The following is a 22394-nucleotide window of genomic DNA, read 5'->3' on the forward strand; positions in this document are numbered from 1 at the left end:
TCCCCTACTGTCCATGTACTGTCTAATACAATACTCATACACTACCGTTCAAAAGTTTGGGGTCACATTGAAATGTCCTTATTTTTGAAGGAAAAGCACTGTACTTTTCAATGAAGATAACTTAAAACTAGTCCTAACTTTAAACAAATGCACTCTATACATTGCTGATGTGGTAAATGACTATTCTAGCTGCAAATGTCTGGTTTTTTGTGCAATATCTACAAAGGTGAATAGAGGCCCATTTCCAGCAACTATCACTCCAGTGTTCTAATGGTACAATGTGTTTGCTCATTGGCTCAGAAGGCTAATTGATGATTAGAAAACCTTTGTGCAATCATGTTCACACATCTGAAAACAGTCTAGCTTGTTACAGAAGCTACAAAACTGACCTTCCTGTGAGCAGATTGAGTTTCTGGAGCATCACATTTGTGGGGTCAATTAAACGCTCAAAATGGCCAGAAAAAGAGAACTTTCATCTGAAACTCGACAGTCTATTCTTGTTCTTAGAAATGAAGGCTATTCCATGCGAGAAATTGCTAAGAAATTGAAGATTTCCTACAACGGTGTGTACTACTCCCTTCAGAGGACAGCACAAACAGGCTCTAACCAGAGTAGAAAAAGAAGTGGGAGGCCGCGTTGCACAACTAAGCAAGAAGATAAGCACATTAGAGTCTCTAGTTTGAGAAACAGACGCCTCACAGGTACCCAACTGGCATCTTCATTAAATAGTACCCGCAAAACACCAGTGTCAACATCTACAGTGAAGAGGCGGCTGCGGGATTTTGGGCTTCAGGGCAGAGTGGCAAAGAAAAAGCCATATCTGAGACTGGCCAATAAAAGAAAAAGATTAAGATGGGCAAAAGAACACAGACATTGGACAGAGGAAGACTGGAAAATTGTGGACGGATGAATCCAAGTTTGAGGTGTTTGGATCACAAAGAAGAACGTTTGTGAGACGCAGAACAAATGAAAAGATGCTGGAAGAATGCCTGCCGCCATCTGTTAAGCATGGTGGAGGTAATGTGATGGTCTGGGGTTGCTTTGGTGCTGGTAAGGTGGGAGATTTGTACAGGGTAAAAGGGATTCTGAATAAGGAAGGCTATCACTCCATTTTGCAACGCCATGCCATACCCAGTGGACAGCGCTTGATTGGAACCAATTTCATCCTACAACAGGACAATGACCCTAAACACACCTCCAAATTGTGCAAGAACTATTTACAGCAGAAGCAGGCAGCTGGTATTCTATGGGTAATGGAGTGGCCAGCGCAGTCACCAGATCTGAACCCCATTGAGCTGTTGTGGGAGCAGCTTGACCGTATGGTACGCCAGAAGTGCCCATCCAACCAATCCAACTTGTGGGAGATGCTTCTAGAAGCGTGGGGTGCAATTTCACAAGCTTACCTCAACAAATTAACAGCTAGAATGTCAAAGGTGTGCAATGCTGGAATTGCTGCAAAAGGAGGATTCTTTGACGAAAGCAAAGTTTGATGTAAAAACAATGTTATTTCACATACAAATCATTATTTCTAACCTTGTCAATGTCTTGACTCTATTTTCTATTCATTTCACAACGCATGGTGGTGAGTAAGTGGGACTTTTCATGGAAAACACAAAATTGTTTGGGTGACCCCAAACTTTTGAACGGTAGTGTATGTACCATATACTTCCCATATACACACTGTATAACACTGTCTATAAACATCGTATATTACTATATATAACAGTATTTCAGGGACCATAAACTTTCACTCCCTTATCAGTGTCTAGTTAAAAATGTTTGTGTTTCTGTTGTAGTATTCAAGTGCAAACCAATCCCATCCATGTCTGTGCCTTGTCATAAGTATCTGTGTATAAATATGGATGCCACTTTGGATCAATTTCATTTAAGCCTGAAGAAAAACTGTGCGTTTGTTTGGAAGCTTGCACTAACATCATGTATTTTTGTTAGCCATTACAAGGTATCATATCTATCATTTCCCGACTCCTCCGTTCATTAAACAGCCAGCAATTATGGAGTGTTTTGCAGCTGCAGACCTCTGGAGTCATCAAACCAGCACTCCGACACCTTCCTCCAACCATTAAGGTAGTCATCAAACCAGCACTCCGACACCTTCATCCCACTATTGTGAGAGTCATCAAACCAGCACTCCGACACCTTCCTCCAACCATTAAAGAGGTTGTCTTGCGCCGAAACAGGTTTTTTTTTTTTTCAACCCCCCCCCCGTTCGGCGCGAGACAACCCCCGATCCAGGGACCTAAAGAAAGCTTACGGGAGCGCTTACCTGAATCCCCGCGCTCCGGTGACTTCTATACTTACCGGTGAAGATGGCCGCCGGGATCCTCTTCCTCCGTGGACCGCAGCTCTTCTGTGCGGTCCATTGCCGATTCCAGCCTCCTGATTGGCTGGAATCGGCACGTGACGGGGCGGAGCTACACGGAGCCGGCATCCTGCACGAGAGGCTCCATTGAAGAAAGCAGATGACCCGGACTGCGCAAGCGCGGCTAATTTGGCCATCAGAGGCCGAAAATTAGTCCGAAACCATGGAGACGAGGACGCCAGCAACGGAGCAGGTAAGTATAAAACTTTTTATAACTTCTGTATGGCTCATAATTAATGCACAATGTATATTACAAAGTGCATTAATATGGCCATACAGAAGTGTATAGACCCACTTGCTGCCGCGGGACAACCCCTTTAAGGTAGTCATCAAACCAGCACTCCGACACCTTCTTCACACCATTGTGAGAGTCATCACACCAGCCCTCCGACAGCTTCATCCCACTATTGCAATAGTTATCAAACCAGAACTCCAACACCTTCCTCCCACCATTCTGAGAGTCATCCAACCAGCACTCCGACACCCATTGACCCATTCTTATTAGATAAATTCAGAGACCACAGAGTTCCTGATACATGTACTGCTGCAGAACATCCACACCAATTCCACTACCTTTGAACAAAAGGGTATTTTCACGTATGTTGTGGTTTTGCTGTGGACTCTCTGCAGTGGAAAAAACCCCCATAGCGGGTTCTATCTTTTCTCGCCCGTACAAATAACAGCAGAGAATCCCAATAATGAAACAAACGCACTGAAATCAATTGAAATCCATGGTTATGCAGTTGTGATTATCACATCTGCCTGACGGGAGGCATATGCGCCCATGTATCTAAGCCCTCAGTCAGTGAAACACATGGACAGAAGACATGTCTGTGTGAATAAGCCCTAAGGCTACATTCACACGGGCGAGCGTGATGTTGGACTGAGAATCCCGGCCCGATATCACACTTGTCAACGCGTGTTTTACCCGCAGATGCAAAGCATTCTTGCAAATGCCTTGCATCATTTTTGGGAAATTGTGATCCTCTGGCGCTTGTTTCATGCGTGTCGGAGGATCGGCAAGCGTTTCCCGTTGACCATAATGGGAAACATCACATCGCACCCGCAAGCACATCGTACGGCATCCAATGTCTTTAAGGTCCGGTAAAATAGATGCGTTACGAGGAATGCAAAAAAATAATAGTACATTCAGCGATTGTTTACCTCGCAGTATCGCTTAACAATCCGCATGAAATGATGCAAAATTTTCCGCTATGGAACATCCGCAGTCAATGTGAGCGGTACCAGAGAACATCCTACCTGGGGGGACCCACGTTTTGTGAGCAGTCCCGGCCTTTGGTCCCCTTACACGTACTGTAAAAACCAACTATATAAAGGAAGTATCGTAATCGTTCCGACCCACAAAATAAAGTTATCATATGATATTTGTAGTAGTGTGCACACCATAAATAGAACCCCGCCCCCCCCAAATGGCAGAATTGTGTTGTTTTTTTTCAGTTCACTCCACTTCAGCACATTATACGGCACTAGAGATGAGTGAGTATACTCGCTAAGGCACTACTCGCTCGAGTAATGTGCCTTAGCCGAATATCTCCTCGCTCGTCCCTATGCGGGAGATTTATTGCAGATATTCCGGTGACCGTCTGCTCCATTCATGCGGTTGAGGCGGGTTTTGCATCAAGCACGCGGATTTCTACCAGTGTCTTTCAGGCAGCTGGGCCAGCTATGATATTATATCGCGGTGGGATAAAACCCGTTATCACCAGCTGACCGAAAAATACTTACCAAGATTAGAAGTAAAGAATTGTCTCCGTTTTTCAGCAGCTCTAGGTGTATTAGAGAGCGAAGAACTGCAAACACACCACAAACATACGTGTATACAAGGTAAGAGGCGCAAGAAATAGCGCAGCATTTATTTACAGTAAAAATAATCTATTGGGCCGTGATTCCAGTTAAATCCTGCACCAGAGCAAGGAGACAAGTCAAACTTCCACATCATCTGACTTTAGTTTCAATTCCTTCCTCATTCAGAAAAAGTGCGCTTTGTTTATTTATCGTATCCTCTTTACGCCTCCTTCACACGGGCGACACGATATCACCGCAAGAAAATTGCAGCAATATCATATCGGTCGTCTGTGCGATATCGCAGCGTTTTCTCACAGTGATACCACTATTTTGTGGCGCTACAAAGTCGTGCAACTTTATAGTACCACCTGCGAGGATTTTTTGGGGGTGGAGGGGGGGGGGGGTGTTAAAATATAAGCCATAACTGCAGTAAAAGAACATAAAAAAAAACAAAACATCACCTAAGAGGCGCTATCATCTCTGGCACGGGTCTCCCCTGAAGCTCCCTGGCACTTGCTTGAAGTCTTCTGCCAGCCAATCATTGTTGGCCTCGATGAATCAATCACAGCCATTTCGTTCATTGAATGGCTGTGATTGTTTCATCGAGCACTGGCTCTGATTGGCTGAACCACGGGGAAGGGTTGGTAGAAGACTTCAAGCAAGTGCCAGAGAGCTTCAGGGGAGACCTGCGCTGGAGATGGCAGCGCCTCTTAGGTGATGTACTATTTTTTTTTTTATGTGGTTTTCGTCAATGTGACACAACTTATACAGTAGGAAATCCTACTGTAAAAGCCCTAAACTAAGCCCTAGCTGCAGAAAAAAAAATGATATATGACCTCTCCAGCGCTGTCATCTTTGGCGCGGGCCTTCCCTGAAACTCTCCGGAACTTGCTTGAAGTCTTCTGCCAGCCCTTTCTGGATTGGAGGATCAAAATCCTTATCTCCAGGAAGGGCTGGCAGTGATTGGTTCAATGATTCATTGAATGGCTGTGATTGGTTCATCGAGTCCTGGCTCTGATTGATTAAGCATTACAGTGCTCAGCCAATCAGAGGCAGTGCTTCCAGGAGGCAGGGATTTTTCAATCTCCGGCCAGAAGAGAAGATGAAGACCAGTATCGGGGACCGGGAAGAAGATGTGTGATAGACATGATAATTAGTCAGTGTAAAATGTCTATCGATCTGTAATGAACTGGAAGTATTACACAGCTGTAGTGATTTGACTCTATAGAGGCTAATGACTGCATAATTTCATTATAGTAATTGCTGGACAATGGCATGGTGAAAAGATGTGTGTGTGTGTGGTATAATGTTGACTTTGCACACAGTTCCACAAGCAGGCTCTTAAAGAGTTAAGTCACATTCCAATACTGAAGAAGCCCCCTCACCCACTCTCCAGCTTCTGAGCACATGCAATAGAACAAAGGACTGGCTTATACACAGTGGACTTTGGAGAGGGGTGGGGGATTCTATATGATCCGACAAATGAGAATCCTATATGTTACTGATGTAATCTGTTGCACGCCCATTAAAGGGCAGTTATCATGTATTACAATAAAAAGCCTGAGGCTCTACTAAAAGAGAGACTCTCCCAGCTTAGACCGGCACTTGTGTCTGATCTGGTCGATGATGTGTGCATACTATACAATTTGGAAGCTACAGAATACCCTGAAACCTGCTGGAGGAAAATATGATCCAGTTCAATTTGGCGTCTCCTGGGTGGGCCGAGGAGAGATTTTTGATTTCTTTCATTCTGGAAAAATACAGAGGTGGCAGATAACACGTAGAACTCAGGGGCCCGAAAATCTACAGAACACGGTAAGATTGCTTTATCTACCTGTGTCAAGCTGATTTCTAACTGTTGATCTGCCTATGTCTAATCCAGAGTGATAAATCAATGAAAGGCAGGTAATATAGTCCTTTCTACTCAGAAAACCCCCCCACCGTTTTATCCTGCCTAGGGGTATTCTGTATGCTGGGTATGTTATGTCTGAGATGGTTAAAGATTGTGTATGCAAGACCAAGAGATAAATTCTGTGAGGGTTAATGTGTCAGAAGGGCGGACTTGGCTGTTTAAGCCTGAGGGCGCGCGCCAGAGAGGGACACATATACTCCTAGGTAACTAGTGAGGTCAGGAAAATTTCTGATACGCGTATGCACTTTTATGATTGAGCGTGTTATGTGCTCTCATATGTGAAAGGATACGCAGGGTTTAAAAAAGGTGTATTTACCTGTATGATTGAGCGTGTTATGTTCTCATATGTGAAAAGGTATACGCTGAAATTTTAGCTTCCAGAGCTCTTGGGTCATTGAATATAATCATTAGTCTTTGTGTGTAGTCAGAGGTAGAATGTGCAGTGTTTATTATTGGGGGAGGGTAGAGTGGGCTGAAGATAAGCCACTGAAAGCATTTCCCAGTTAACCCGTTTGTTCCCTTTGCCTATAGTGTTAATGTGCATTGTGATTTACGAGGGATATAAGAAGTGATGGGTGGAATTTGGTAAAGGAGTTTTACTGTGTTCAGAAATTTCAAATAGGATAGAATAAGCAGGCAGAATAGAATATGGGATCAGTGCAGGATGTTTTGGAATATGCAAAACATGTAGAAATGTTTTACAAGAAAAGGATCAGGAAAAGTTGCAGAAAGAAATGTCGGGTTATGGACAGATAAGCAGAAAGAAAGGTGTATTAGATTGCTAGGAGAAGGTATAATGTAGGAAAGAGATTCAAGATGAGAAAGTGTAGTGGGGGATGTGTATTGCCTGTATCGTGCCTTTGTGTTGACTACAGCCCCTCCCTATAATGGCGGCCGCACTTGCAATGTTCAAAACCCCACATAGTGTGCCTCTGCAGCGAGTGTGGTAAGCTCTGCCCCCACCCTGAAATTACTCCCCCCCCCATGTGCTTACTTTCAGGGTGTGTGGTGTTACTTCCAGCCATTCCAATCCGGGATAGGACTAAGCCCGCCCCTTCCTCCTCCAGCAGCCATCTTGCCTCACCTGGGAAACTTGTAGCCCCGCCCCTTTCTGCCTCTGGTGGCCATTTTGCTGCACTCGGGAGGCCTACATTCCCCAATGCCACTGTATCCAGCGCTAACATCATGATTGTCTGATGTAAGGTTTTGTTTGACCAGACTTTGTTACGCTCCAAAATGTGGCCACCTTGGATGTGTGATAAGTTCAGGGAAACAAACCTTTGTGAAGATGCAGCTTGGGACATAGTAGATGACTAAGCTGGTTTATAGTGTATGGAAGATTGGAGTTGATGCATGGGGGACAGAGGCCAGGAATACATGACAGGGGACGCTCTCTCATGGTGTGTTCCCAGGGGCTCTGTTTTCCACTGCCTGCTTCTCCAATGGATGCTCAGACAGATGATGTTAAGGAAGGCTCCTACAGATGGAATAATTTCCCTATAGTCACCCAGCAAACTTTTTCACGCAATTTGATGAAGTAATTTTACTTGTTATGTGAGAAAGAGGGACTAAATTGCTCAGAGTGGGATGTCAATTCATCCGTATTCTTTAGTTTTTTCCTTAAGTCTTTTGTATATTCTAGTGTCAATCTACACTGACGCTATAATTATATTCCGACAGGAGAGTGAAAGTTAAACATTGACGTTCCTTGAAATACTATTACACTGGGTGATTGTAAATTTTGCTTGTGTTGCGCCCCCTTGTGTTAAAAAATGCTAACTGCGACCTGGGAAAAAAAAATCTAAAGGACATTTTCGCTCAGACTTTGCTGCATACAATGTTACCTTGACCTACAAAGTGCTTGTTTTTGTGCCTCTTGGTTTCCTTTTTCAACGTTGTACTAGTTTGAACGCGATTACTCTTTTTCCATTGAGTATTCCGGTTCAAAAGGGGGGGAGGCATAGGTGATCTGGGTCATAGATGATCTAGGTGTTGTAGATCAGCTATTGGGTTTTAAAAAAAAATAAATAAATGAAATAAGATAAAAAGGAAATAAATGATTTTGTGCTACAAGATTCTGAGCCATGTGAAATAGAACATCAACATGATTATTTAGTATTGATACAGCAAGAAACTGCAGGTATGCAAATAGTTACCGGAACCTCTGTTAACAATGTATATGTTGAGCTTTTTGCAGATGGTACCAGGGTGAGGATTGATGACTCCACATCGGATATGCAGTGGTCACACAACAAGATGTCCTAGAAGCAGAAGCTCTGCCTCCGCATGTCTCAGCACAAGAAGCGGAATTGAAGGCCCTCACTGAGGCGAGTAGAGTGGCGAGAGGTAAGACGGCAACCCTTTACACTGACTCCTGGTATGCATTTGGCATAGCTCATGATTACGGCCCAATATGGAAGGCCAGATAGTTTTTACTTTAGCAGGACAACCAATTGAGAATAGTGCAGCGGTGCAGAGTCTCATGGAGGCCCTACTTCTACCTGACAAAGTTGAGAGTTCGCACCGATTCCTACACTGGAGAAGCGAGAGACGACACCCTCGCCAACAGCACAGCAAAGGCAGCGGCCCTCAAGCCGTGAAAGACAGAAGAAAGATACTGACAGCATGAGTCAATTGTAAAAACTTTGGACATTGACAAAATTTGGACTTTGGTATGCTAAAGATTTTACAGTTACAAGCCAGCAAGGAAGGAAAGAATAAATGGACTAATATGGGAGCAGCAGAAACAGGACAGCGTGTGGTGAACAGTCAACAGCACTTGCCCACCACAGTTCCTGTATCCCATGATGGCCCAGCTGATGGACGGAAAGACCCACCTAGTAAAGCAGCAATGACGACGACGCTTGAAAGAAGATGGGCGACTCCTGGGTTCTCTGTAGCTGCTGCACCATTTGTCCAGTTTAGCATGATCTATGAGACAGGGCGGAAGTAAATTTGCCACATCACACTTGCCGGGACCACTCTACCCATTTCAGGGATTGCAAATTGACTACGTTCAGCTCCCACTTGTTGGGAAGTATGAATATGTGCTTGTTGTTGTTGATGTCTTTGCAGGTTGGAGGCCAACCCTGTTACCAAGGCAAACAAGTAGGTAACCGCAAAGACGCTCATGAACAAGGTAAACTGTGAATATGGGGTACCAGAAGTGGTTCAGGGTCAAACAGAGGTACAAACTTCGCAGGTGAATGTAACATGTCATGTCTGCTCTGGGTGTATCCCAGGCCTTTTACATACTCTACCACCTTTAGAGTAGTGGAAAGGTGGAGAGACTTAGTGGCACGTTAAAAAGTAAGATACTTAAAAATGATGCCACTTTGAAAAGACTGTCATCCGATAGCCCTATTCAGTGTTAGATATGAACCCAGGGGGGATCATACATTATCTCCCTACGAGATTGTTTGGGCTAGCCCCAAGGCTAGGTTGCTACTATCCTCAGTAGATACAATTACAATCTGATGTGTTGACTAAGTATGTGATTTCCGTTGTTAAAGCACTAACCAAAGCCTATGCACAGGTGTTCTCTTCCAGACTCAGAGGCAGACACTGGGACACATATCTTGCGGCCTGGGGTGTCGTGGCTTTCCTTTGTGGAACCACGGCTTACTCAATTTGGAATGTTTACACCCTTCCATATTAAATCTGAATTGATTATATGCGCATAAGAAGTTTCCACACTGACTCAGGTTCAGCATGTATAGCTTCCTCAATTCTCCTATAATGTTGGGCCCGTAGCCTCTTTTAAAGAGTTTAACATATGGGCAGGTCAAAAGATTACATAGATACAACGTATTGTTTAATTATTGGATAAGCATCTTGCAATTCTTCCATCCTCCGGTCATCTGTGATTGGCCATCAGGTGGTGGATTAGATGAGTGGGTTGTCTTGGCCCACGTGTGGTTCCTTCGATATGATTGGATGTTACATTATGAACTATAAATTGCACAAAGCTCCCATGTTATTTGCATACGTTTCCAGTAAAATAGCTTGGGTAATTATTGCGGTAGCTGTTTCAGACTGCGGTTTTCTATGTCTGAGTTATACTTCTAAATTTACAAAACAGATGGAAAATGTAACATGTTTACACTATATATTATCTTGTCAGCGTTTTGAGAACAGAAGTTTCATTAAAGGAAGTATTACATATTGCGTAAATGTAAGAACAGAAGGCAAACATGACATTTGGTTATACAGAATGTTAAATTCACAAATGTCCACTACCAAAGGCCCACAGTCCAAAATATAGAAATATTGGGTTTCCACTACAGGGGATTGGGTGTGTGTCAAGAAGTTCCCCAGGAAGCATCCTCTTGAGCCCCGATTTGATGGTCCCTACCAGGTGCTTCTGACTACTGCCACAGCTGTGAAACTAGCTGAAAGACTTACATGGATCCATGCTTCATACTGTAAGAAAGCCTCAGATCCGGGAGACCACTCTTAGTTGTGCCAAGGACATTACTCTGGTTAGGGCTAGTGAGAGAGGAGGGTGGCAACTGGAATTCTTAGTCGGAAGAATATGAGGGTATGGTTACCTTCTGGTATAACTTGTCCAACACTCAAGTAGCCGCATATTCCTTCGACTATTGTACTGTGGTCCCGTGTCTAGGCGCAAGATCTCACCGCGGACCAGATTTAGCCCAGTCCAGCTGGTTATATGACTTATATACCCGGGGAATACAATATGTTTGCGCCACTGATAACGTCTGGGGAGAAGACTGCCGTTATTGGGGATTAGTGGGATGTAACGCAGGAACAGACTGGTCCTATAAACCGCGAAGTGCCTTAAATAAGAAAGATAAGAGCGGGAAATCCCTAATTAGTCGTATAACCCTCCTTGAGAATAATAAGGACAGCAGGTATTGGAAGGCGGAACTTAGTATGTTGCTTGGTTTTAATGCGGTTTTTAGACTAACCATGGGAGATCCAAGCCTGGGACATGGGGGGGGGGGGGGGGGACTTACAGTTTGGGGACATACTGGTACGGGAGGACAGATCCCTTAGGGAAGTTTAAAATAAGGGATATGGTAGATGCACCCGAATGGAAGCCTTCACTTAGTCTTGTGCCCATAATTAACCCCCTCCGCCATAAGATAAAGACCTTGACGAACATGATGATCATAACCGACCCTACCTTTGAGGACCCCTTGACAGTAGCGACTGGCTACTCTGACCAGAATCTCTGGTTGGAGTTGATGAGGTACAATGCTAACAGGAGCAACAAGTCTAACTGCTGCGTGTGCGGTAGTGCCCGACCACACTCGGGGATGGTCCCCCTAAATCTCCCTGTAGATGCTGAAGAGTGTTTCCTTAGTTTAGTCGTTAGCACTTCCACCAATTACACTGCTTGTGAGAAGTGGAAAAAGGAATATTCTATAACTACTTAAGTGTTTTGCACCGGAGAGAGTATTACTGACTACCCTGGAAACTACACCTGCCAGGCAAATAGGCAGGGTAGAGGGAGATTTTTGGGGAACTCACTAACGGGTATTGCTCCTCCTACGGTACGATAGGAGGGGAATGGACACAGAATCAGGTCCAGTCCTTAGGTGACGTTTACTGGCTTTGTGGAGACATGAGGTGGAGAACCCACCTGGAAGGTAATTGCGCAGGGGAGTGTGCCTTAGTAAAGCCCTTATGCTCCTCCACATCCTGTCAGACAACATTGAGGATAATGAGGTTACCCCCAATAGTTACTTTGTCTCGATCCAACTCTGTCTGTGTTCTGTGGTTATCCTGTCATGTTAGTCTATCCTTGTTTTCCGCATAGGTACGGCAGTTCCTTCCAGTCTTGTCACTAGGTAGTGTAGGGTCAGTGTCGGTGGCCTGGACGTGTCCACCTTCGGGGCTATCTCCAGGAGGGACATTGGTGTGGGTGAAGATTAGGGAGTCCCATGCCGTGCGTACCTGTGCACACTACTAGTATTGTAACATTATACTAGAGCGAGAAGAGAGACTCCTGGTGGTAGTTTTGATCTACACGTATACATTGACGTCATAGGACAGCCAAGGGGGGTACCTGACGAGTTTAAAAAAATTAGAGACCAAGTTAAAACTAGATTCGTGTCCATTTTCCTGATCATTATGGTAAATAAAATGTTGACTGGATTAATTATGTTTATTATAATTAGCAGCGGTTTATAAATTATACTAAAAATGCCTTATAGGGACTAGTCGACCAATAGGACCTACCTCGACTATGACTTTTCAAAATAGAATGGCCTTAGATATGATTTAGCTAAAAAGGGGAGTGTCTGTAAGATGATAGGGGAGACTTGTTGTACCTACATCCCAGACGACACGTGACCCGCGGGTAAAGACGCAGTTGCCATTAAAGAAGCTGACCACATTAATTAAAAAGAGCTAATCTTTGGGACCTGTACTTTCCATAGATGAGTGGGTGGTAAAGGATCCTGGCACAGACGGACGTCGCTGTTGTATGTGAACTGATTATCTTTTCCGTTCTAGTCTGCTGTGTTATCCCCTGTGTCAGAGAGAAATGTGAAACAGATGCTGGAAAAGCCGCTCCCACAATGAGTTTGCTGGATGCATCCCCAGAAGGAGTGGACAAGTCCTACACCCCCTTGAAGACCCTAAATCGAACCTTCAACGCGCTCCGATTATAGGCTCACACGCAGAGAACTGTGAAAATTTGACGGGAAGAGTTAGAGGATAGACATTTTAAGGGGGGATTGTGATAGACATGATAATTAGTCAGTGTAAAATGTCTATCGATCTGTAATGAACTGGAAGTATTACACAGCTGTAGTGATTTGACTCTATAGAGTCTAATGACTGCATAATTTCATTATAGTAATTGCTGGACTATGGCATGGTGAAAAGATGTGTGTGTGTGTGTGTGGTATAATGTTGACTTTGCACACAGTTCCACAAGCAGGCTCTTAAAGAGTTAAGTCACATTCCAATACTGAAGAAGCCCCCTCACCCACTCTCCAGCTTCTGAGCACATGCAATAGAACAAAGGACTGGCTTATACACAGTGGACTTTGGAGAGGGGTGGGGGATTCTATATGATCCGACAAATGAGAATCCTATATGTTACTGATGTAATCTGTTGCACGCCAATTAAAGGGCAGTTATCATGTATTACAATAAAAAGCCTGAGGCTCTACTAAAAGAGAGACTCTCCCAGCTTAGACCGGCATTTGTGTCTGATCTGGTCGATGATGTGTGCACACTATACAATTTGGAAGCTACAGAATACCCCGAAACCTGCTGGAGGAAAATAGGATCCAGTTCAGATGCAGCAGAGCCGGACACCGATTGTAGGTGATGTATTCTTTTTTCCCTACAGCTAGGGCTTAGTTTACAGCTTTGACAGTATGATTTCCTACTGTCAAAGTTGCATCTCACTGCGATGCGAGATTATTCTCTAAAAAAGCATAGCTGATGCACAAAAATCGCAGTGAACAAAGACGTGATGTTCTTGCGGCAAAATCGCACTTGCACGTTTGAAACTAGCCTAAGAGATGACCTGCAACATAAAAACACATATGTGATTCTGTGTCTCCCTCTTCCGTACAATCCCCGGAGCCTTAATTATTAGGTCACGCAAGTAAAATATAAAATAATCAAAATAAGTCTTAATTAACCAGGGGAGTTATAGAGTCGTCTCCCATATAAATACAATCCGGTATGTACATTGTGTCTGTTTTTGTACAAGGTTTTTATATCTTATATCTACACTCATTGTCAGTAACATGCCTCCCCTAGAAGTTGTCAGATGGATGGAACTTCCTCTATGTGATGTGGTCTCCTCTAAGAGAGGAGACCAATAACCCAATGGTCACTCTGGCTGAGTGCCAAAGATCCTGCGTACAGATGGGAGAAACTTCCTGAAGGTCAACCATCCCTGCAGCCTCCACCAATCTGGGCTTAATGGTGGAGGGGGCCAGAAAGAAGCCTCCTCAGTAAGAGACACGAAAGCCACCTGCAGTTACCAAAAAGACCTTAAAGGACCCTCAGACTGCAAGCATCAAGATTCTCAGCTCTGATGACACAAAGATGGAACTTTTTGGCCTGTAAGTGTTCTGTGGGAAGGAAACCAGGCGCCAATCATCACCTGCCCAATACCATCCCTAGTGTGAAGCCTGGTGGTGGGGCATCATGCTGGGGCAGGGGACACCAGTCAGGGTGAAAGGAAACCAGGCGCCGCTCATCACCTGCCCAGTACCATCCCTACAGTGAAGCCTGGTTGTGGAGCATCATACTGGAGGAGGGGAGACCAGTCAGGGTGGATGGAAACTAGGCGCCGCTCATCACCAGCCAATACCCTCACAGTGAAGCCTGGTGGTGGAGCATCATGCTGGGGGAGGGGAGGCCAGTCAGGGTGGATGGAAAGCTGAATGGGTCAAAGTACAGAGATAATGACAACCTGATCCAGAGAGCGAAGGACCTCAGACTGGGCAGAAGTGTCACCTTCCAACAAGACAATGACCCCAACACCCCATCCAAGACCACCCAAGAGTGGCTTAGAGACAACTCTGTGAACCCAATGTAATATCTCTGGAGAGACCCCAAAATGGCTGTCCTGACAGAAAATCCCCAAATCCAGGTGTGCAAGCATTGTGGCATCATACCCAAGAAGGCTGTAGGCTGAAATCGCTGCCTAAGGGGCTCCAACTAAATACTGAGTACGGGTGTGAATACTTATGTCAGTGCTAAATTTCAGAGATACAAGGCATTTTCCCTGAAAAGCACCTCGCATATGTGGGTAAAATGCTGGTTGTCAAGTGCTCGGCCGTGTGTAAGTATCCTGAAACCTAGCATCTTTGTGACATTTGTCCATTATAATTTCTCAGCTTTTCTTGAAGAAGCCGAGAGGTTCGCAAGCTCGCTGTAACATCATGTATTTTTGTTAGCCATAAAAAGGTATCATATCTACAAGAATATGTGGTTTCTCTTGCTGGGAACAATCACATTCAGTTTTTCTTGTGTATGGACAACCCTATTGGAGGATTTGCTCTTTTATTGTCCATCTAGGGAGTGCAGCAGGGTGTTTGTGCAGTTAAGGCAGCTTAAATAAAGATTGTTATGAAAGATCTAAATCACCGTCTTTGTTAACCCTGAGCAGCATTTTTTAGAAACTTTATTTTCAGAGTTTTTGAGAACATCCCAAATACCCATCAGGTATGAAACCTTTGTCTCGTTCTTGTAAAGTCGTACAAAGCTCATGTGTTCCGAATGGCATTGTTATTTTTTGGAAGGGCAACAAATCTTCTTCTCTTAAGGAATTCTGGAACCCCCATATGATTGACCCAAAGATACTCAGGAGACAAAACTTTAGTTGGCTTGTGATAGAGGAAATATTTGTTTAAGTAGCTCTCGTCATGCCAGATGGCCTCAATATTGTTCCCCTTATCAGTCATCATCTCACTGTGGCAAAAACTAGTCAACTTGTAGACTTCTTCTACAGTGCCACCAAAATATCCCCCCGCGTAATAAAAGTCTCCTTCATCAGGAGGAATGTAGGCGGCAGATGCTTTCCTGCGTTCATATGTGAAGCGCTCACGGGGTGCTCTAAAGTAACCAGGATGTAAGGTACCAAAAACATCACTAAGAATCTCCACCCCGACCTCATCAGTGAATCTCATGTCCACATCAACGCACACCAAGTAGTCTACTTCATTCATAAATCTTTTCCGGGAATGATCTCGGATCATCTCCATGCGTCTCATAGACACTTCCTGCCATCTTTTGTAGCTGGGGACCTCTAAGACCACCAGTTGTCTGCCATCCGCGAGGGTGATATTTGGCATTTCCTTGACGCGGTCTGTGAACACATAGTAGTTGACCTTATGTCCCGCCATAAAGAACTTTTCAGCAGTTTCGATAAATGTCTTCACAAAGACTGTGTACCTGAAATAGTAAATGATGGCAGTCAGTACTTTAGATAAGTAACTTTTTCACAATCGACATTAATAACCATGTTCCTTGACACCTTCTTTCAGGAATGAGTCGGGAATGGTCAACTGGTCAGGCCATTGGTGTGTTCATCCACCATTAATCTAATGCAGGGGTGCCCCTACCATGAGGCAACCTGAGCCTGTCACCTCAGGTGGCTTTAGAGGAGCATTAGAGTTGCCACTCAGCTGGTAAGTCACCAGCCCAGCAGGAATTTAAGTCTAAGGCCAGTGTAAACAACCAGGTAAAAACTAACGACCAGCCGGCAAACCGACACCATGAAACATTTAACTCACTCCATCTGTGGCCCCGGTCCATTGCCTGCTGTTGCTCTAATTCGTCTGTGACCCTTGAGCTCTCTCCCCCATGTCTGCGTTACAGCATGCAGACACTGTCCTGTGCACAGTGCAGATGGTGTCAGGTTGCTGCCGGCTGGAGGTCCACTAACAGGGACACTACTACTACTGGAGCCACTATCGAGGGGCACTGCTACTACTGAGATTACTATGGAAGGCACTATTACTACGAGGGGCCACTAACAGGACACTAATATTACTGGGGCCACTATTGGGATTACTATTACTACAGGAGCCACTAACAGGCTAATTATTACTATTGGGGACACTAACAGGGTCACTATTACCTCTGGGGCTACTATGAGGGTCACTTTTAATACTGGAACCTCTAAGGTGGACACTATGGGGGGCAACATTGCTACTGGGGTATCTATTTATTTTGCATGGATGTTGTCATTTCACACTTTGCCTCAGGCAGCAGAAAGGTTTGGGGTAACCTTGCTATCTTGCCTTATCTAGGCCTCCACCCTCCAATAATAATGAGGTGACTTTGCAGACTCTGTCCATGTCTATACAGCAAAGCTGACAGAAAACAGAGCATCAATTTATTGTCACAGCTGTAGTCGCTAGTGTGAAAACAAGATTTAACGTTTTTTTGACATTTCTGATTATTCATACCCTTACAAGATGCAGCCAAGATGTCAGTTTAACAGTTGGAAATGTTTGCTATCTCCTTGGATGTAACAAGGGTATAAAACATGTCTGAGGTTGAACCCCACGGGTGGTTTACATCAAGGCTTTCTCATGCCAGCAATGCACATGCGCATATGTGAGTGAGCTGTGTTGTCCCTATCTTTCATAAGCCAGATGTCACAAATCTAATGACACCAACATCATCCACAAAAGGTCATGCAAAAGGAGTCAAAGTGTTGTGCAAGAAAAAGCCTGTAGGCTTGTTTCATTAGATTTGAAACACCTATATATACCTGAAGCATAGATTTAGCCAACACTCTTTACATGTCCACAGCACTAGAACCAAGCTTGTTACACATATACAGCACCATAACCAAGCTCATTGCATAACTATAACAGCAGAACCAAGCTCTGTAAGGCCCCTGTCTCAAAGACTGTTCCCTGGGGCCCCTCTCATTAGCATCTATCAGAGAAGTTTCACTGTGCAGTTCACAGCAGCCTGGTCTCTTTCTCCTCCTCCCCTGTTCTGCTCTCCAGGACCACCAGTCATGTGACTATGATGTCTCAGAAGGTCCTGAAACAACTTTACTAGTTGGAGTTTTACAGAAATTGACATGCAGCAAAACTACAATATTCAAGAGCATTCCAGAGCCAACCAGGAGATTCACCGACTCCCCGCTGGGATAGTTTGAGCCTGGTGCTATGTCATTTTTTTTTTACTTACTTTTTGATAGCAAACACAGTGAGGCCGATGCGAACGTGTCTCTGGTGAAATTGTGCATTCAATATGTCGATATTGTAGCTGCCATCCCACACAATTGGTGCAAACCAAGGCGTCATCATCAGGACATCAGTTCTCCTAGGAAAAAGAAAAGTAACTGGGCATTTTGTGGCTTACACGTAAAAAAGGGCAAATGTGGAAACTGTCAGCAAGTTGTTGATGATGAATGTAGCTTTCTTGGAGGGACTTTGGCAGCTCTTCTGAGCCCCAGAAAATAAAATGATAGGAACTGGAATGCTAAATCTGGGGTTTTCATTCTTATACTCGCCGTCTCCCCGCTGTCTGCCTGCAAACACACTGCTTGTTATATACCGTGGACTCTTTCTGCATGCACTCACAATGAAGAAGACTAGATGATTAATATGATATTTTTGTCATCAGGGCCAACCTTAGCTTAGATGGCACCCTATGCAAAAATCTTTTGGCACCCCTACCTATCATAAGATAAAAAAGTGTGTGTGTGAAGCGCCCCAGATCTAGGGGAGATTTAACACTTTCCAATCCACTTTCTGATATCTTAAGACATTATGATTCAAGGCTGTACAGCTCTGATGTTGGAAGACGTCCATCTGGGTTCTCTTACTGTATATTGCCAGCCACTTTGCTGTGGGAGCCTATCCAATGTGTCACCTCATGCAGTATTTGCTTTAGCCAGCAGATAGCGCCTTTGTTTAACGGCAGAAAAAGAGTAAGCCCCCCAGGAAAACCAGGATACAAATTGGATTGGAAAGGGTTAAGCAGCGAGGGTAATTTAAGATGGCAGTCACGGTTGCTTTGCTGCTTCTTCTGGGAAGGTGGTAGATAGGGTCCAGGGCTGGTAATACTGCAGTTGCAAATATACTATCAGTTCTTATTGTATGCTGTCCCTGGGTTCAGCCAGGGTAAGATGTTATTTGTCATGATGCCAGCCCATGTACAGGTAGGGACCCGTTCTGAGTAAAATAAAAAAATATAAAAAATTGGAGAAATAAACAAAAATGGGGGCAGTAGTCCTTGCTCTCCTGTACTATTGTGTGGTACCTCAGTGCAGATGGTGGGAAGGACTCCAGGAAGCGGACTTGGATGGTGAAAACAATTGAACACTTGAGAGAGAGAAAGTTCCTTTCTTTGTAGCAGCTACACCATTTGAATTATGTCAGATTAAAGTAGATCATGACAGGCATTATTTAGAACACATTTTCCTTAGCTTTGAGAATTTAGAGTCAAGGTTCCTTTGTCCCTGTCCACATGCATCATTCACTATAGATTTAGTTAGCTGGCTTGGACTAGTAAGTGTTAACTTGTTACTGGTTTGCTCCTTTACACTGACTCTGGCTTCTGTTTCTTCCCACTGAACTCTTCTTTTCTTCCCTCTCTCCTCTACTAACACTCCCAAATAACTTGGCTTGGTATTCAGACTTTAGATGTTCTCCTTCCCACGGCACTGACTTTTCTCCTTTACTCCCTGGTCTCCTTCAGACTCTTCTGAGCTGGCTAGACTACTAGAATAGACTGACTAAACCCACCCACTCACCATGTTTTATACCAATCACGAGCTAGAGGAAACCCGACTATCCAATTCCTGTACTAGCTAGGGGTGATTAACAGGTGTGAGAGCATGTTAGGGTGAATTTACATGACTAATTAGATGCTTGGTTGTAAAAGCACCTTCAATTAACGAATTATAATAATTATTGACCATCTAAACGCACATGCACACACTTTCCATCTATTAAAGTCTATACACTCTTGATTGCATAAAATGACTAGCAAATGGCTGTAGTACCCACTCTGGGTCACTACATATGTATATAATTGCACTGATGAGCAATCTGCATGTTTTATTCTGCCTATGAAAACAATAATATAGTATCATATCCAAACCGGAACAGCTCAGTAAATAAATACAGTCCCAGTACCAAGCTAACTGAATAAGTACAGTATCAGAACTAAGCTCAGTTAACATAAAACCAGATTTAAGCTCATAACATAAATACAGCACCTGAACCAAGCTCAGTGAATAATTACAGAACCATAACCAATCTCAAAACATTAATACAGCACCGGAACCATGTCCATAACAAATACAGCACCTAAAAACCAAGCTCATAACAAATACAGTACCTGAACCAAGCTCAGTGCATAAATACAGTACCGGAACCAATGGCATACTCTGTCCCACACCACTTTCTAATCCACTGTCAACCATCTATCCTACAAGCTGGTGGCTGGTACCCTATGTGACTGCATGGGTTGTACGTACCTAAAGTCAGCCATAATTATCATCAAAATGCAAAATTTCTTAATATATAAAAAGGTTACATAAAAGGGTCAGCGGAAACACAAAGCCCACACATCTGTGTTTAGGGTCAGAAACGCCATTTGTTCATTGCATACTGAGCATGACCAATAGAAAACACCCCAAATAGCAAGAAAATCATCCTTTATATATCAATAGAAAACACCCGTCATAAGAACCTACAATAAATAGAGATAAAAGGCGTGGAAATAACAGGACCTGATTAATAAATATATTATCAAATAAAGCAGAATCCCTTTAACCCCTTAACGCAACAGGATGTACAGTTACGCCCTGTGGATAGCACAAGATCAGAAGAGATCACTATGGCAGCGGGAGCAGGCTGTCACCGATAGCCAGCCTCCCACTGCAACAGCGAGGGTGCATTCGGACAGCGACACCCGCTGTTAACCCCTTACACAGCATAATCTATGTAGATTGCGGCATGTAAAGGGTTCACAGAGGGAGCATGCTCCCTCTGTGACTTCATCGGACTTCCAAGATGTAATCGCGGAGTGCCATCGGGTTACCATTGTAGTGGCCCAGCGGGTCCTACAGAACACTCACAGCAGCACCTGTCCTGTCCCCCCTTCTATGTGCCGTCCATGGACATAGAAGGTGCCGTCCTTAGGAGAGACCCTGTCCCTCCCCCCTTTTTTCCCCATGAAGCCTAGAGCTTAGCCCTGATGTCAGCTGCTGCCCTATTGGCTGAATTTGAAGCTGACTGTCAGAGTGCAGAGTGCTGGTGCAGAGTACAAAGGCGGGAAAACAGCAACAAAAGTCCCTATGCAGAGTGGAAGGAGTAGAGAAAGTGCGGGAATGAGAAGAGGTGAAAGAAGGCAGTGAGCAGTTAGAGGAGGGTGTTCAGTAGTAGAGGAGACAGGTCGTGTCGGAGAAGAAGGAGGTGCTCGTGCAAGAGAGAAAGCAGTATCTACCTAGTCTTCCCAAGGTTGAGCAAGGTCTCATTCCGCTCCCTTGGTGTTCCACAGCAGAGAGGAGGAGAATTTATTCCAAGGTTGGTCTTCTACAAAACAGTGAGTCTAAAGTTACCCGGTGAACTCACAGCCAGGACTAGTCCAGTGACCACCTTACACTCTGCTTCATCTACATCTTGTTAAATCTACTCATTCCTGCAGCTAAAGCAACTAGTGGGGTATTGTCTTACAAAATCAGGTTCAGCTAGAGTACAGGAGAGAGTGTTGAAGTAAATTGTTATTCAAGTCAATATTGCTATTATCTGCATCGTGTTTAAGCCACTGTATACTGCTATATCTACTTGTACCATTACCAAGTACTGTCTCTGGAATTCTGTATTTTCAACTGTTACAAACTTTAGCTTAGTAAATCTGCATACTCCCAGATTACTACCACAAGCTACCCGACTCATCTCAATTATTTCATCGGCATTCCATCCCGAGGGTCCCGGTTGGAGTACTGGAGTCACCCGTGACAAAACAGGCCATCCTGTTAAGTGTACCATGGTACGTTCTTTGGGACACTGCACAACCCCCGAGCAGAGCACCCCTTAGCGCCACTGTCTGGAGGGACCACAGAGCTACCCATGTCAACCCTTCTGTAAACCCCATAGTCTCCTTCACTTTGGTGCACTTGGCTCGGCTGTTGCACCATGGCAACAGGATGCCAAATACAAGTGTCCTGCTTTGCCATTGCCTATGATCACTATTACTAGCGATAAGGCATTGCACGACAGTCCTCCAATGCTTTATCATAGTGATTATAGGTGTTATTGTACAAGTCCCTTACAGGGACATAAAAAGTGTAAAAAAAAAAAATCAAAATTGTGTCAAAATAAAAAAAAAGTCAAAAAAAGTAACACAAAACCTTTTTTGGGCCTTTCCCCTATTAGGCTGGGTTCACACAGGGCGTATTCCCGTCGGAAATCTCGCGGTTTGGCCGCAGCAAAAACCGCGAGATCTCCACCGAGAGAACCGGCCGCGACGAAAATAAACAAAGAAGAAAAGTAAATAGACATGCTGCATATTCTGAAGCCATGGCTGCGGCGGCCGCTGCCGCGGTTTCAGCCGGACTTACGGCAGCGGATTGGCCGTCCCGTGTGGATGAGATTTCTCAGAAATCTCATACACATGGTTGGCTAATCCCAAGATTAGCAGCCGCGGGCGGATTTGCCGCGGCGAAATTCCGCGCGGCAAAACCGCGGCAAATCCACCCTGTGTGAACCCAGCCTCAGTATAAAATGTAAAAAACAAATTAAACCCCACATAATTGGTATCGTCGTATTCGTAACGGGACAAGAGTCACAGGGAATGCAATGTGTTTCGGAGGGTGTA

The 22394-nt window shown here is 44.4% G+C and overlaps 1 long non-coding RNA gene and 1 pseudogene across 2 annotated transcripts in view; one reads left to right on the forward strand and one right to left on the reverse strand.

The window, feature by feature from the left end:
* Window positions 1-22394, forward strand: part of LOC136579980 (uncharacterized) — a 131075-nt gene that overhangs the window by 40206 nt on the left and 68475 nt on the right. The gene's annotated exons all lie outside the window — the stretch shown is intronic.
* The window catches only part of LOC136579973 (histo-blood group ABO system transferase-like), a 47628-nt pseudogene continuing 40493 nt past the window's right edge, over window positions 15260-22394 (reverse strand).

This window comes from Eleutherodactylus coqui, chromosome 10 (assembly GCF_035609145.1).
Source record: "Eleutherodactylus coqui strain aEleCoq1 chromosome 10, aEleCoq1.hap1, whole genome shotgun sequence".
Classification (NCBI taxonomy): Eukaryota; Metazoa; Chordata; class Amphibia; order Anura; family Eleutherodactylidae; genus Eleutherodactylus; species Eleutherodactylus coqui.